At 47.9% G+C, this 18,066-nt stretch overlaps 1 protein-coding gene across 2 annotated transcripts in view; it reads left to right on the top strand.

Annotated features, from left to right (window-relative positions):
* The window catches only part of LOC144938485 (uncharacterized), a 93,461-nt gene that overhangs the window by 33,417 nt on the left and 41,978 nt on the right, over positions 1–18,066 (top strand). Inside the window, exon 2 of one of the 2 annotated variants that reach the window (XR_013637849.1) lies at positions 17,010–17,036. The exons of the other annotated variant lie outside the window; for it this stretch is intronic. The gene's annotated coding sequence lies outside the window, so the exon portion shown is untranslated. Of the gene's footprint in view, positions 1–17,009; positions 17,037–18,066 lie in introns of those variants that run through there. 2 annotated transcript variants of the gene reach the window in all.

The raw sequence follows: 18,066 nt of genomic DNA, 5'->3' as shown, positions 1-18,066 counted from the left end.
TACCTGGAAAAATAACAAAGATTTGTTCAAATTTATAGGAGTGTTCATCGAATGACATCATTGTCATCATCATATGCGCTATGTAAATCTATATAAGATAAGATGATCGAATTGAAGGCCATTCATTCGATGCATGTAGCGGCGAGTGTAAGAATTGACTGTAATCGATTAATCGATGCATAGCTGCTTCTGAAAAAGAGCTTTATATCTCAGTGGGTCTTATCTCGTTGTTTGGGTTAGATTGTGTAAACATGAGGTTAGCCATTTACGTTTGTCAAGTAAACAAAACGTGCCATTTAGTAACAACTTCAGCACACCCGCGTGTTGGAGAGTAAACCCACAACATTTGCAATTCGAGTTCGACGTTTCGATGATGATTACCACCAGCCTCATCAGCCAATTATCCAGAATTGTGAAGCGGTCCTCCTGTTTCCGTCGCGATTGGCTCGCCCACTTTGATACGTGCGACTCAAACTGCCCCTTAACTACGATCGCTCGAGAAAGGGTGACGCACCGGTGTCCACCGTAGACGTTTCACTGAACTAACCCGAGGCTCCACCAGGCGAAGCTTCACGGCCACAAAGAACCAGAACCCCCCCCCCGCCACCACCCCGCAAGGCGCGGCGTGACTCCGCACCTGCTCCGAGGTGGTCAAATCTCGCCCCGCCTCTCTCGGCGTCGAGCTTTGTCGTCTGGCCGCCTCGAAGGTCAGAAGCGGCAGATGTTTAACGACAATCGCGTGGTAGCCCACCCACTCCTCCCCCGACACACACACACCGGGCCGGATTAAGATGTTGTAGGCACCCTGGGCTACAGGGTACTGTGAGGCCCCCCAGTAATATTTTCAAAAGGAAAATAAAGTTGAATAAAAAATAAAATGTATTTCTACAAAGCTAACAACAAATTAATTTCAGCATTCGCAAGTGAATTAACCTTCGCACCGAATCTCTGGTGGCCCCTCCAGCTGGCGAAGACCCCCTGGGCTTCAGCCCCTGAAGCACCCCCCACCCCCCCGCGCCTTCATCCGGCCCTGGTCCCAGCTCCCCAGTCCCGGTGCGCGCCCCGCAGATATGTGAGCGAACGCGCGCGCGGTGGAAATGACTTCGGTTCGAGCTCCCACCGCGCGGGGCAACATTTGCGATTAATTACGGAGGCGTTGCACCGGCGGGGATTGTGCAACGGCGTATCGTCAGCGTACTTGGCAAACGCCGGCGACAGATACGGTATTTTGTGTTTGTATTTCCCGTAAAGCCCTTCAATCCGCTTCGAATGCCACATTTATGTTTTGGTTTCGTTTGTGGTATCGCGTGCGCGTTAGTTCACCAAATTTACCCTCCTCGAAGCGTGCGTGTTGCACACGGGGGGGGGGGGTGCTGAATTGTCGGGCTCTACAAAAGCATGGGCTTCTTCGGCTCCGCTGGGACAGATGTTGTCTCGGGGGAGCTGGTCACGAGCATGCGGTCGAGACAGTGACCGCTACCTGCGTAGAGAGCGGGCACTCCTGGGTGGGTGGGTGGTGGTGGTGGTGGGGTGGGAGGGTTCGGCGCCCGCAGTGGCCGTCAGAAGAAACACGTGGGACGGAGGACGACCCACAGCGAGGACAATAGAGCCCGCGACAATAGCAACAGCTGCCCGTTTTGACAACCCAGAATGCACTATGTCCGCCGCTCGAAAGGTGATTCCGATCAAGGTAAGGGGCGTCGTCGAGGCTGCTGTGCACACCGGTTCGCGTTTGCGACACAGAGAGCATTGTCTCAACGCAGAGCAAAACAGTTTTGCTGGAACATTTTGTTTTAATATTTATAAAGGGGGGAGCTCGTCCCGAGCGATGGTGACCACGCACGTGCCCTGTGATCCAGCGAGGGGTTGGTGTATCACCGCACAGATGGTGCGAAACTCCCTTCCCGTGGGCTCGCCCGGAGAAGGCGGTACAGCAAAATGTGGACTCCCTCTGTTCCGGCGTGATGTGACGTGACATGACACATCGTTATCGTGAGATGTGAGGCTTTGTGAATGGCACAAATTTTGATTTAAAGCTTTCGTGACTGCAGGGATTCATCTACTTGGTTCTTTCGGTAAAGTCACGTAGAATGGAAATAATAAAATAATAAAAATAAAACATAATAAAATAATTCTCACGACGTTTCGGCCACAACGCAAGCAGCCGTCCTCAGGTGGAGAACAGGTCTGTCGCTACTCCACCTGAGGACGGCTACTTGCGTTGTGGCCGAAACGTCGTGAGAATTATTTTATTATGTTTTATTTTTATTATTTTATTATTTCCATTCTACGTGACTTTACCGAAAGAACCAAGAAAATGGCACAATGTTTGTCAAACCTCCTTCGCGCGGGGCTCGAGGTGCCAGACCCTGGCTCGCCAAAAGGCAGTAGTGGAAAACGTGGACTCCACCTGTTTCGTCTGCAGGGGATAGAGCGTTGCCCCCTCTCACGTGTCGGGTTGCTCCGGGTGCTCCGGTTTCCTCCCACTCGTGTAGACACTCAGTAATGGGCCGGTAACCTCTTAGTATATAGAGAGGACCCCAGAGCTTGGGGAGAGCACGGCGCTGACTAACCACCTGGCTGCCGCCTCACTGCTTGTCTGTGCTTCCTCGTGGCACCCTCTAAGTCATCCTTTCTCATATTCTTAGGTTTTTTCGGTAAAGTCACGTAGGTAAAAAAATTAAAATGAATAAAAGTCAAATTAAAATAAAATAAAAAAAATCACGACGTTTCGGAGGCAACACAAGTCTCCGTCATCAGGTGGGACCGTCACAGCTAGATTTGCTTTATTAATTGAAAAAAATTACCTACATGACTTTACCTAAAAAACCTAAGAATATGAATCCTTGCAGTCACGAAAGCTTCAAATCTAGAATCGTTCTTTCTCCTCCTCGAGGGCGAGCGAACGCCGCGCGGCGCGTTGCAAGTTTAAAATGTATTGGTTCGAATTCCTATTGAATGAAAAAAATATTTGAGTTTGGGTTTTTCTTTCAAGAATTCTCCAAACAAAAATTGTCAGACAGCCGCCACCAGCGACTGTAATTCAGACGTCAATTCGAGAAATGATGAAGAGTTATTCAACTGCGGGTGATTATGGAATTCACGCAGTCCCAAGTGAAATCATTGAGTGTATGTTGTGATTATTTGCAGAGCTGCTGTTATCTTGAAAACATTAGGTTATCCTGATTGTATCTGCCCGTGAGATTAAGTATCACTAAATAACAAATTAAACAAATCTTGTTTCAATCACTCATTGCCAGAAACTCCGTGTTAGTGAGAGGCAGCCCGTACAATGCAATGTTTCTGGGAGCTTTTTTTTGCTTAACTGTGTGCCGATCTTGCTAAGTCATGCGTATTTCTTACCAACGTTTACCACTGTATCTGTCTATTTTTTTCCCCTTTTACTCTGTGGTCAAATGTGGCCCACATTGTCTTGGCAAACATCCCACACACGCCGCATTCACTGTTTCCATAACATGCAGGCATTCGAAGGCTTGCCAAACATCCCACTCAGTTTATGATTGGAGGATAAGTGAATCCACATTCTGGTTAAGGAACTGGACGATTAGCCACTGAGGAGGGCACTGTTAATATCAGGGGCAGTGGTTGGGAATATTTTAGAGAGAACGACCGTGGCCTCCGTTGACCCGCACTAAAATTAAACCCACTGCCGCGATAAATGGGTTTTTTTTTGCTGCGGTTTCCAAGAGGGGATACAATGAGTCAAATCATTCCTCATTTCCTCTTGGGACAATTCAACCTTTTCCCAGCGAAAATGTACAGGTCTCGTTAGACGTTCAGTTATGCAACACAAAAAAATGTCGGTAACATGTGGCTCCGTCACGTGACTTCCAGCTCCCCAGCGATTCGTTTCTCAGCAGCGTTCTCTCCGCGTAAGTGCGTGCGTGGATGTGGACACAATAATTGCACCATCATGGCTCGTGAACTGCATTCAATTTTGGGAGAATCCACGAGGAAGGCGGGTGGGGTTAGAGTGGGTACCAGGCTAAGTGAGGAGTCTCTGAACGGAGTTCAATGATTTGGTTGATACTGCGTCGGCAGTGGTGCACACGCACAAATAACAATGATAATTAATCAACCAAAACTCAATATACTTGTCAACAACACTGTGGTCTTAAAATAACAAAATATATATATAATCGGCAATTGGCCATCATGCTGAAGAAAGTGTGCTGTGAAAGACACCCATTGCCCAGATGTCTCCTTTTATGTGTTTTCCCTCTTGAAGACCATTCATTTACGAATGTGTCGAGCTTTCTGAAGCGGGCAGCCTGGTTTGATCCAGTCTTGACTCACAGCCCATCCCACTATCTTGGGCGTCACTGTGGGAATTTCCACTGAAAGGTAATGTATTAGTCATGTTATTGCCCGGGCAGGAATTAGTCTCGCGTGTAAAACCAAAGAGCATATTTATTTTAACGAATGCCCCTGTCTGCTCGCGGCTTGTGACGTCGTGTGTGTAGGATATTTCCATGCCAAACGCTCCCGAATAAATAAAATACCCGAGCTCTGGAAACAGTTTGAGCCCGGTGTGCCAAACGACGAATATTTCACGAGCACTTTGCCCCAGTTGGGGCCGCGTCTGTTCGAGTGAATTCTACTTCTCGCCCGCCGAGTCTAGGATGCAGTTCAGTGCCAGAAAAAAAAACTTCGCAATGCTCCCCAGGTCACCGTATCCTGTGGTTTTTTTTATTAAGACCGAAGCATTTGTCTCAAATGCTGGTCACAGGGCAGGGCTGGATTAACACCGGGGTTTTAGCGCCTGTTGCCCGGGACATGGATTTTGAAAGCCCTCCCAAAAATATATTTTAAAAAGCCTTATAATGGTTTAAGTCCGTCTTGTTTAACCAGGTGAGAACTCAAGAGACCAGGATACTCTCATTTGCAAGATTGACCTGGGAAACGCAAGACTGTAGCACTGTGACAGACCCCGTGAGTGTAATTTGGTAATTAAAGTCATAGGATCACCGTGTGCATGACTACCGATTACATGCCCAAAATGAAATGCGTTTACTTTGTTATTACAGAGATTTAACTTAAAAAGTCACGCATCACGGAATAAAAACCAGAGATAAAATAACCGAGTGAATAACAGAGGAGCATTTGGCATCGCGCAGCGTGTCTGGGGGTGGAACAGTCAAGGAAAATAACTGAATGTCCAGAGAGGGCCCGAAAATGATACAACCCCAAGCTCCCCCGTCAAACTGAATTTAGCGCTCAGACGCAATTTCCCGTGATTACTTGCGGCCTCACGAGACAATTTGAGTTTATGGAGCATCCAAATGCAATTGCACTTCAAGCTGCTCAACCCGAACAGTGGGCCATGCCTATTGGGGGAAAATGAGGAGCACACGTTCTACATATCGGCGTTTAAAGAGAACAGGCGGTGAAGCAGTGATAGGCAGCAGTGGAGAGTTGGGACTAAAGCAGGAGCAGGGCGTCAACAGCACGGGAGGCTGGGGAAGGGGGGAGTTTCAAACTGCAGGGGCAACACGGGATAAGAAGTCGACCTCCCCACTGAGTGAAGGTCGACTTACAGAGGGATCTTGGTTGCTGGAGCAGAGGGCACGTGAAGGGGAGTCGAGCGAAATGAGAGGGGAGATGTTGGTGGAGATGGGGGGGATATGGGAGGGGGAGGTCACGGGTTCATGGAGGAAATCAAAATTGATGGCAGGAAGTGTTGCGTGAGAGATGCTTGACAGAGCAAAGTCCGAGGGTAAACGCGGTGTAGAACAACACAACGCGTATGCGCCCGACGCACAAGCGCGAACTACCCTAACAAATCTGTGAAATGTATAATTTTTAAAGAAAACTGTATAAAAAATATGACGGGTACATTCATTTCATTTCTCCATTACAAAATCGCAAAGTATGTTCAAATGTGCCTGTGTCATTCGAGATGATTAATCATACAGAGCACGCTTCCTGAGGCAAGGGATGGTGGATCACGCAGAGAGAGAGTTATGAAACCCCCAACCCCGCTGAGCTTGTGAGGTTTAAGGGTCCGGCCATCCACGGCTAGCATCGCTTACATTGACATCTTGCCCGAGACTACGCCTCTCTCCAACGTCAAATTCGCCCACCCACACCGACCAGCAAAAGTGAAGTATGGTGACTGATACGGCATAAGGAGGCCTTCATCCAACAGTGACTTGACATAGGGATGTAAATGATTTTACTATCGCACGCTAAACAGAAAGGATAAAAAGAAACCACGTGGTTATGTATGCCCATTGCAGTTCTGTTAAAAAAAAACATGGAAAAGAAAAACACCCCACTTCCCGAGACCAGAGTGACGTCAATCTCGTCCCAGAATGTGGCCACGGCATCAACACATCCGTGAGGGATCGAGGGGAACGTGAAGCGTCTGACTCGAGGCATGCCGCCGTGTGAACGTTTCATCACACGAGGCAGGCAGCTGCTTCGTCCGGCTACAAGGAGCCTTCCCTGTGAGCTCACTGACTTGGGGGTCGTGGTGGGTGGTGGTGGGTGGTAGTGGGGGTCGTGGTGGGTGGTGGTGGTGGGTGGTGGTGGGTGGTGGTGGGTGGTGGTGGTGGCGTGGTGGTGGGTGGTGGGTGGTGGTGGGTGGTGGTGGTGGGTGGTGGTGGGGGTCGTGGTGGGTGGTGGTGGTGGGTGGTGGTGGGGGTCGTGGTGGGTGGTGGTGGGTGGTGGTGGTGGCGTGGTGGTGGGTGGTGGTGGTGGGTGGTGGTGGGTGGTGGTGGTGGGTGGTGGTGGGGGTCGTGGTGGGTGGTGGTGGTGGGTGGTGGTGGGTGGTGGTGGGTGGTGGGTGGTGGTGGTGGGTGGTGGTGGGTGGTGGTGGGTGGTGGTGGTGGGTGGTGGTGGGTGGTGGGGGTCGTGGTGGGTGGTGGTGGTGGGTGGTGGTGGGTGGCCTGGTGGGGTGGAGAGACTTTGATGTGGAGTTCGGTCCACTCGGTTCGCATTGACAGCCACGGAGAACTGAAGCTGCTCACGCGGATAAGGGGCCGTCCATAAATGACGTCACGCACCTGGGGGGGGGGGGTCAGATATTTGTGACGATGTGTGACGAGGGGGGGGGGTGGTTGAGAAATGTGACGTCACATCAAAATGCGCAACTTTAAATAAATATACAACATCAGAGTGCAGCGCCACATTAAATACGCACTACAATGACAATAGTTTACAGCGATTTGAAGCAAGTTTCATTTTGGGGGGGGAAGGCAGAGCTTTGTGACGTCACATTTGAGGGGCGGTCTGACTTTTTGTGTCGCTGTGATGTCGCTTCTTCGCATTGGTGGGACGGGGCAATTGAGTCGCTATGCCCTGTGCGGTCTGTTCTGGATGACCACAGTCGCCAATACTCCTGGAGAGTTTTAAAATGTCTATTTGTGCATCAGTTACTATCCGCATCTGCCATGGTTGATACTTTTATTTTACTTTATTGGCCCGGGACGGATGACCACAATTGGAATTCGCAACCTCGTAGAGTTGTGTGATCGCGAGCCGCTCGCTCAACCCCCAGATGCCACCCGACCGGCCACTAACACATTCCTGCGGAGGGAGCTGGTAGGAACGTTGGGTTGCTCGGTCAATGGCCAGGGTCAACGGCGGCGTGGTGTATTCCGCAAATATGGCCGACTGTGAGGGCGGGCACAAGCCGGCGTGAGTAGGTTAAACGTTGAGTTTTATAAGGGCACCACGGGGTGACCAGCCCCTCCCCACCCAGCCCCACCCCTCCCACCCCCGACCCAGCCCCACCCTCCCCACCCAGCCCCTCCCCACCCTCCCCACCCAGCCCCACCCTCCCCACCCAGCCCCTCCCCACCCTCCCCTTCCCACCCAGCCCCTCCCCACGCTCCCCTCTCCACCCAGCCCCACCCCTCCCATTTTTGGATGCACGACGGAGGGACGGACACAATAATCCCCTGTGGCCTGGTGGAACCAGGAGGTTCCTACCGGTATAATGGTCAGAAAATCTCACGTTCGTCTGTTGCGTATCTCCATCGGCGGGACAAATCACGTGATTTCCCGAAAGGTACAGAAGCCCCGACTCCGGTGACCACGAAGCTCACCACATATTTCACCCAGACCCATATCTGTAATAAAGTTATAAAAAAAGAAAAGAGACATTTCTTATAACACGCACAAAAACTGGGCATGCCTCGTACTAATGAGATTCTTCTATGAGCATTAGAACACGTGGTGCGTGGGCGTAAAAGCTCTCCCACATGCACGTGGCAGTTTGCATATTTGGATGTATTTGTACAAGTTAAATTCCCGGTAAGAACGGAGCCTCCTTTAATGGGCTGGCTTGTTCAGCTTGGCGTGCTCTTTGAATCCAGAGCGTTATCATTTTGAGGAGTTTTTTTTGCGGTTGTGTTGCATGACTCTCCCGTGTGTTTTCGGTTTGCACCGCTTGTTATACGGCACATCCGACGTTTCACGTTTCCCTCCACGTCGCTGAGAGATGAGTTGAGTAGCGTATGCTCTCCCCCGATTACATCCAGCTGTCGTCTGCTGCTGCTGATATTCTGGACTCTGACTGGGCTCGGCTGTGATGGCGTTGACCGGCCGATTTTCTGTTGCTTCGTGTGGGAGGGCGTTACCAGAACATCCGGAGAAATCCTTTTCTGGAGAATTTAGAGGGTGAACCAGAGGGATAGTTTACCCTTGATGATTCGCCGAATCGTAATATCGGAATGAAGAAGAGCGTACGTGCAATGATTTGGTGATCACGTGACGTGTGTGTCCATAATATAGGTTTTTGGGTCAGATCGCGTTATTATTTATAAATGTGTCGTAACCCTCCACCACCCGACACGGCCAAACAGTAAAAAATGTGTCACGTTTTTCGAAGGACAAATTAATTGACTTCTTTAGCCCACCGGTGTGTGCTGAAGAGAGAATCAACAGCATTTTAAAATTTGAGTAGTACGACGTTTCGCTGATAATTACAATCAGCAGACTGTTTTAAAAGGTTTGAAATGGGTGTAGCCCAAGGGCCATAAAGAAGTGGCCGGGGCTAGTGATTAATGTGAGAAATTAGCATGTAACTGCCTCCTGGACGAGGGCACGGATGTGGCTATGTTAATGTGAGAGATTAGCATGTTAATGTAAAATCGAAGAGTGGTGCAATCCAAAGGCATGAGTGCAACCCAACGGGTGCAATCCAAAGGGCATGTGAGCATGAGAGTGCAATGCAAAGGACATGTGAGAGAACGGCAAACTGCACGGAGGCAAATACCTTAACAAGATGGGAGACGCGAACTCAACAAATCTTAGAAACATCATGTGATGCAAACCAGTCGGCCAACAACACAGTTAGACACTGACCTGGTTGACCACGTATTTCCAACCACCCTTACAGAGAAACCTCACCTCCTGTCATAGAAATGTCGACTTTCCGCAATTGACTTAGGGGTCGCCGATCAGAGGGCCTGGCCTGGCTCGGAGATGTTTACTACCTCGCCTGGTGCACAGGAGGTCGTGGGTTCAATCCCGACGCTGACGCCTGCTGATGTATATTTGGAGTTTGCGTGTCTCTCTCCGTTGGTCGCGTGGATTTTTCTCCGGGTTTCCATCTTTTCACCTCCACGTTTTAAAAAAAAACACGCGTTTAGAGTATTTGGCTGCTGTACATTTCCGGAGGCAACACAAGCTTCCGTCTTCAGGTGGAACCGTCACCTGAAGACGGAAGCTTGTGTTGCCTCCGAAACGTCGTGATTTTTATTTTATTTTTATTTTACTTTTATAAAAAATTTTTACCTACGCGACTTTACCGAAAAAACCTAAGAATATGAATCCTTGCAGTCACGAAAGCTTCAAATATAGAAACGATGAAGAGATTTCCGGTTGAAGCGGTGCTGACCTCCAGTCGAACGGTCCCGTTGAATAGTTTCATAGTTCCCCCCACCACCATGTCCCTCCTCTCCCCTGTCCCTTTCTTCCCCCCCCCCCCCCCCCAGCATGTTAGTTGTCTTTCCACCGTACCCTTTTTCCCTCCTCATATCAACTATCAATGACCCCCCGGCGAGTAGTCGAGCCCAGTTTCTCCCCCAATCACTCTGGACCCTGTCCCGTCGACACTTGGGATCTGCTGTTTGCGGGATTTCTGTTCCTCTCCCAGCACACCCCACCATCTCCGCTCGGTGATCGTCGATTTGCATCGGGCCCGCGTTGAGTTGTAACCAAAAACATTATTTTAATAGGTAAAGTCACGTAGAATGGAAATAATAAAATAATGAAAATACAAATATAACATAATAAAATGTTTCATTTTATTATGTTTTATTTTTATTTTTTTAAATTAAAAATAAAACATAATAAAATAATGTTTCATTTTATTATGTTTTATTTTTATTTTTTTTATTATTTCCATTCTACGTGACTTTACCGAAAGAACCAACAAGATGAATCCCTGCAGTCACGAAAGCTTTAAATCGAAAATTATTTTAATAGTTACTTTTTTTAAAATCCCTGCCGGCTAAACGGCCTGCGACAGTCAGACGTGACGCACGCAAGAGGCCGAGCGAACGCAGGCCAAATGAGCATGCGTTCACGGCGGCAGCGGCGGTGGTGGCTAGGCTCTTCCCTTCCCCATCCCTCGCCCCGAGGGTCTGACCAGCGTCCGTGATTCACGCTGTCTCTCTTGGCGCACAAAAACAACAAAAATAATGTCTCTCGCGGTAACAACGATCGCGCTTTCCCCCGTGACATTTCACGAATTCCTGTCGAACGTCGACGAGCAGCTCCGCGCTGTCGTACATTTTCGTAGAAGCGACCTGGCCACAAATGATTGCTCAGCGAAGTGGCTTATCACGTGGACATTTATAGCAGTCAAACTCGTTAATAGGCACGTTTCGAAATGTTGTGGGGGGGGGGAAAAACTGGAGAAGCCGGAGAAAAATCCACGCGACCACGGGAAGTTCATGTTAATTTATTAGGTATGGCCCTGTGAGCCATTCGGCTCTTGAATCGGGTGCAACCGGAACAAACAAAAAAACAAAAACATGAACAAGAAAACATCTTAAAGTGACTATGTGCAAACAGAAAATCAAAGAAAAGACAGCAAAATATTGCAGAAAATGCACCGTACACCAACAATGTGTGCAAAAATCCCAGTGGGATGCAAGTCAAACAACAACAACCACAAGACAACTTAGATTAAGGCCATCAGTCTAACTCTGTACTACAACAAACAAACATGGCCAAACCGAAAAAACTTTTCGAAAATCACCAAAATAAAGCCATAAAAGCAATGAAACAGTGGTCATAGGAACTGTGACCGAATTTTTACAATAAACGACGTAAACAACATGTACTACCAAACTCTGCAGCCATATTCAAATATATAGCAGGCGTCGGGGTATGGATCGAACACCACGACCTCCTGTATACCAGGCGAGGTAGTTAACATCTCGCCACCGACAATTTAGCACGGGAGGGCTGAATTTTCATGCAGTGAGACGGGGGGGGGGGGAGTGCATAGCCGACGCTACGGGGCTGTAGGGCAGGGAAGGAGAACTGATGACGGCACGCTGAAGGTGCGAATGAAAACAGAATGGAAAAAAGTCAGAGGAAGGTCATCAGGGCTCGCCTTGAGAAATCGGCAATGATCGCACACAGTGTAAATATGAAGTGGGAAGTTTGGAAAGGACATTTCATTGAAATTATTTAAGGTGGCTTCTTTTTTTAAGGGAACGATGCATTTTTAAAAAAAATTACCAGACTTGAGCACTCGCAGGGTTCGCGATGAATGTTTTAAGTGAATTCAACAGTTATGCGCAAGCATGTCTTCTACGTCCCTGATGCTTCTTCGTGCAGATGCGCTCTACCCTTCAGCATCAGTTCACAATCTCCCTCTGAGCGTGAACGCCAGCGTCTGAAGTCGCGCGACATTCCGCGCCTCTGCGCCGAAGCTCGGAATCTTTGCGTGCAAATTTGCTGTTTTTCGGCAGAACGCAACAAAATGCGTTCTTCATGTTGCGCTATCTCAGTCATTCTCACGAGATGAAGAAACGTCCACTTGGAACTTTCACTCCGCAGCGCATCGCCCCATGGCAGACAACGGTCCGCAGAAGGCGATATCGTAGAACTACTCCTGAGATCCTTTCAAGCAGCGTCGTGTCCGCACGAGGGCTGATGAACTTTCCATCACGCCCGATTGCGGAGATGTCTCTTAGACCACATTCAAACTGCTTTTGTTGTTGTTAAATCAGCCAAGAATACCCGTTTTGTACGTTATATTTCGGATGGCCAAATGCAGCCGTTAGAAGATAGGTCGAGATTTACGTAAACAATGTAGGCGCTCATCTACATCGGCGGTCCTGAGCTCATGATGGAAATTCCACCTTCATATGGCCCTCCTGGAATCAGCATCTGTTGGCTTCCCACAAAGTGACGCAGCCTCGCAGGGCGATGCTGCCCTCACTGCCCCAGAAGGATGATGATGATGGTGATGACAATGTTGATGGTGATGACAATGTTGATGGTGATGACAATGTTGATGGTGATGACAATGTTGATGGTGATGACAATGTGGATGGTCAGTTTAACACGTAGGCTTTCGCGACCAATATTGTTCATAATCAACGATTTTTGGGTTTAGATCGCGTTATTTATAAATGTGTCGTAACCCTCCACCACCCGACACGGCCAATCAGTAAAAAAAAAGTGTCACGTTGACAAAAACAAATAGTTCACTGCTTTAGCCCACCGGTGTGTTGAAGCGTGAAACCACAACATTTACAATTTGAGTACGACGTTTCGCTGGTAATTGCATCCAGCATCATCGGGCAATTCGCCAGAATGGTGAGGCTCTGCTGTGTCTCCCGTTCTTATATAGAGCAGCAGCAGGGTGACGTCATCATTAACTCATTAACTCATCAGGTGCAAAGATTTGAGGGGGGGGGGGTTATTGTAATTATATACTTGATTAGTAATAAGGCTATTGTTACGATGCGAGTTGTAGATTAGTAATCATTTGGAATGTGTTCTATTGTGATTATGCTACATTAATAATCAGTTAGTGCTTGTTTCCCTTATAAGGAATTCCGTGTCGGGTGGTGGAGGGTTACGACACATTTATAAATAACGCGATCTAAACCCAAAAATCGTTGATTATGAATGTGGATGGTGATGACAATGTTGATGGTGATGACAATGTTGATGGTGATGCCAATGTTGATGGTGATGACAATGTTGATGGTGATGCCAATGTTGATGGTGATTCATGGGTTTGACTCTGGGATTTAAACTCTTCATCTCACGACTGGGATCACTGTTGTTCTAATGAGCCTCCCCCCCCCACACACACACACAGTTACCACTCATAGCCATTAATACGGTTGGGGCAAGCGCTGTTAGCGAGCACCTATGAAGGCGGGCACGGCACACGAGGGGGTGGGTGGCCAGCACCACGCCCTGCCGCCTTTGTCTCCCCAATGGCGATGGTTAGACAACCACACCAGGTACTCGTTTGAGGCTGAGTCGACCTAGGGGAGGCACTGGCACACACACAAACAGACACTGGCACACACACAAAACAGACACTGGCACACACACAAACAGACACTGGCACACACACAAAACAGACACTGGCACACACACAAACAGACACTGGCACACACACAAAACAGACACTGGCACACACACAAACAGACACTGGCACACACACAAACAGACACTGGCACACACACAAACAGACACTGGCACACACACAAACAGACACTGGCACACACACAAACACACACTGGCACACACACAAACAGACACTGGCACACACACAAACAGACACTGGCACACACACAAACAGACACTGGCACACACACACAAACAGACACTGGGACACACACAAACAGACACTGGCACACACACAAACAGACACTGGCACACACACAAACAGACACTGGCACACACACACACAGACACTGGCACACACACAAACAGACACTGGCACACACACAAACAGACACTGGCACACACACAAACAGACACTGGCACACACACAAACAGACACTGGCACACACACACACAGACACTGGCACACACACAAACAGACACTGGCACACACACAAACAGACACTGGCACACACACAAACAGACACTGGCACACACACAAACAGACACTGGCACACACACAAACAGACACTGGGACACACACAAACAGACACTGGCACACACACAAACAGACACTGGCACACACACAAACAGACACTGGCACACACAAACAGACACTGGCACACACACACAGACACTGGGACACACACACAGACACTGGGACACACACAAACAGACACTGGCACACACACAAACAGACACTGGCACACACACAAGCAGACACTGGCACACACACACAAACAGACACTGGCACACACACAAACAGACACTGGCACACACACAAACAGACACTGGCACACACACAAACAGACACTGGCACACACACACACAGACACTGGCACACACACAAACAGACACTGGCACACACACAAACAGACACTGGCACACACACAAACAGACACTGGCACACACACAAACAGACACTGGCACACACACACACAGACACTGGCACACACACAAACAGACACTGGCACACACACAAACAGACACTGGCACACACACAAACAGACACTGGCACACACACAAACAGACACTGGCACACACACAAACAGACACTGGGACACACACAAACAGACACTGGCACACACACAAACAGACACTGGCACACACACAAACAGACACTGGCACACACAAACAGACACTGGCACACACACAAACAGACACTGGCACACACACACACAGACACTGGCACACACACAAACAGACACTGGCACACACACAAACAGACACTGGCACACACACAAACAGACACTGGCACACACACAAACAGACACTGGCACACACACAAACAGACACTGGGACACACACAAACAGACACTGGCACACACACAAACAGACACTGGCACACACACAAACAGACACTGGCACACACAAACAGACACTGGCACACACACACAGACACTGGGACACACACACAGACACTGGGACACACACAAACAGACACTGGCACACACACAAACAGACACTGGCACACACACAAACAGACACTGGCACACACACAAACAGACACTGGCACACACACAAACAGACACTGGCACACACACAAACAGACACTGGCACACACACAAACAGACACTGGGACACACACAAACAGACACTGGCACACACACAAACAGACACTGGCACACACACAAACAGACACTGGCACACACAAACAGACACTGGCACACACACACAGACACTGGGACACACACACAGACACTGGGACACACACAAACAGACACTGGCACACACACAAACAGACACTGGCACACACACAAACAGACACTGGCACACACACAAACAGACACTGGCACACACACAAACAGACACTGGGACACACACAAACAGACACTGACGCACGCAGACACATGCTGCGTAGGACGAGTAACAATGAAGAATAAACTGAAAGGTCTTTGAATGCAGAAAGATCCCTCGATCGCAGATCAAAAGCTGGCTTTGTGCGCCTGTGGACGCCTACATCGCTGCATATAATTTATTGCCTTCTCATATATATATTTTAAATGTTCAACCTGGGCCTCTGCAGACACGTTGCTGGTGATTCACAAGAAGCCTTCTGTGCGTCCTTGTCGTCGAGTCACATGGGCAGCAGCCACCAACACACAACGCCTGAGAGCACACAACGGCCCAAACCCCTCTCGGGAATTGCGTTGGGTCGGCCCCAGAAATCCCATCTGCTCCGTGCCTGTGCGCAGGTTGGCACTCGAAGGCCCTGCACAAGACAGATTCGTTTTGTTTATTTTTAAAACCACTGCTTTACCGCACTCGTATCGCCACCTCGCAGGCCAAAATCTACAACACCTGAAATTCAACAGATTCGACAACAGTAACACTGCGTGGCCTTAAAAGGGGGAAAAAATATATACAACGGGTGATGTTTCGGGAAATGGACCGTCTTCATAGCACAGTTCAGTTTCATTTATTAGGTATGGTCCTGTGAACCATGCGGCTTTTGACTCGGGTGCAACCGCAACAAACACAAACATGAACAAGAAACATTTTCAAAGTGACTACGCGCAACAGAAAAATTCAGGAAAAATCAGCAAAGTCTTCCAGAAAAAAACAGCGCATTTCAACGCTTGAATAGAGGCCCAGATTGATAAAGTGTAGAATTCTAGATTTGAAGTTTTCGTGACTGCAAGGATTCATACTCTTTGTTTTTTTTCGGTAAAGCCACGTAGGTAAAAGAATCAATAAAATAAAATAAATGAAAACAATTAAATTAAATCACGACAGTTATTATAACTGTACAGTTATTTTGCTGTGTCTTTTTTACAACTGATGAAGGAAGCTTGTGTTTCCTCCGAAACGTCGTGATTTAATTTAGTTGTTTTCATTTATTTTATTGATTGTTTTACCTACGTGACTTTACCGAAAAAAACAAAGAGTATAAAGTGTAGAATGTATCCTTGCGCCCCGTGACCGAACAAGAATTCAATTGTAAAAGTTTTCTGATTACCAGTTAGTTTTTTATTGGTATTCAAATAGTTATCTAAGAATAGCTAGCAACAGGCAAACACTTCAATCATCAACAAGTACTCATAAACTCAACACTAGGCACAGTAACTACCAAGTAGTCTTCTATCAGCGCACTGAACAGGCTTAAACCTGCTGCGCATCTTCCGAGATCAGATAGGGCACATTCAGAGTGATTTGATCATAATCTTGGTTCAAACTAATTATGCTGTTGGTACTCTGTTGTCAGTGATCACACGATCACATCGTTATAATAACTACTAACACCTGCCTTCAAAATAAAAAAAGTACAACTTTACCTCTCTGCCCTATGTGCTGTGAAGAAGGGACTTTTCCCCGACATTGTTTATTTCTTTTCAAGGCAGTGTTGTTAATCTTGGTTTGTCTGGCCCTGTAATGTCCTCACCTCGCCCCAGGTCACCGCTTCTGGGTTCTTGGCTCAGTGCGCGTGAAAACACACGAGGGTTGAACAGAAACAAACACAACAACCAGCCCTAATGACCCCTTTTGGGGATTTAGCCACGTTCTGTTCCCAATGATCTGATAAGGCTTCTTTAACCGGTGTCGATGATTGGATTGGATCGAGCCGTAAACCCAAGTCAACTCGCCCGCCTTCGCCATTCAAAGGTGGGTCATGCTAATTTGCCACGAAATCTTTTCACGCTCGGAAAAGCAGAAAATAAAAACACTTCGGGTTTCATTTGGGACACTTTCCTTGACACGATTGTCAAGTTCTAGATTTGAAGTTTTCGTGACTGCAAAGGTCCATACCCTTTGGGTTTTTCGATAAAGTCACGTCGGTAAATAAATAAATAAGATAAGAAAATCTGTCTCGGGTGTGGACCAATCAACTTCAAGGACAGTGCATATCATTATCATCATCAGAGTTGTTTCTTTTTGTTTGCATTTTGACTGCTTGTGTTGTGGTTATTGCAAACATGATGCCTTGCATAAAGGTGTCAGTTTTTGTACCAGTTGAAAGGGTAAAACCCTATTACTAAACTGTGGGCCGGTTTCATTTTTATTCGAACTCATCAGTCCAGTATGTTTCGATTTAAAGCTTTCGTGACTGTAGGGATTCATCTTCTTGGTTCTTTCGGTAAAGTCATGCAGAAGGGAAGTAATAAAATAATAAAAATAAAACATAATAAAATAATTCTCACGACGTTTCGGCCACAATGCAAGCAGCCGTCCTCAGGTGAAGAACAGGTCTGTCGGGGAGACAGCGTCTGAATGAAACAGCACCATGCTTGGAGCATATATTTAAGCTGGGTTGGAAGGCGCCCTTTCCCCCCCTTCCAACCCAGCTTAAATATATGCTCCAAGCATGGTGCTGTTTCATTCAGACGCTGTCGCCTCGACAGACCTGGTTTTCACCTGAGGACGGCTGCTTGCGTTGTGGCCGAAACGTCGTGAGAATTGTATTTTATAATGTTTCATTTTTTTTATTTTATTATTTCCATTCTACGTGAC

The sequence above is a fragment of the Lampetra fluviatilis genome, chromosome 22, assembly GCF_964198595.1.
Source record: "Lampetra fluviatilis chromosome 22, kcLamFluv1.1, whole genome shotgun sequence".
In the NCBI taxonomy this organism is placed as follows: Eukaryota; Metazoa; Chordata; class Hyperoartia; order Petromyzontiformes; family Petromyzontidae; genus Lampetra; species Lampetra fluviatilis.
The sequence above is the reverse complement of the archived record's forward strand: the minus strand, read 5'-3'. Positions and strand labels throughout refer to the sequence as shown.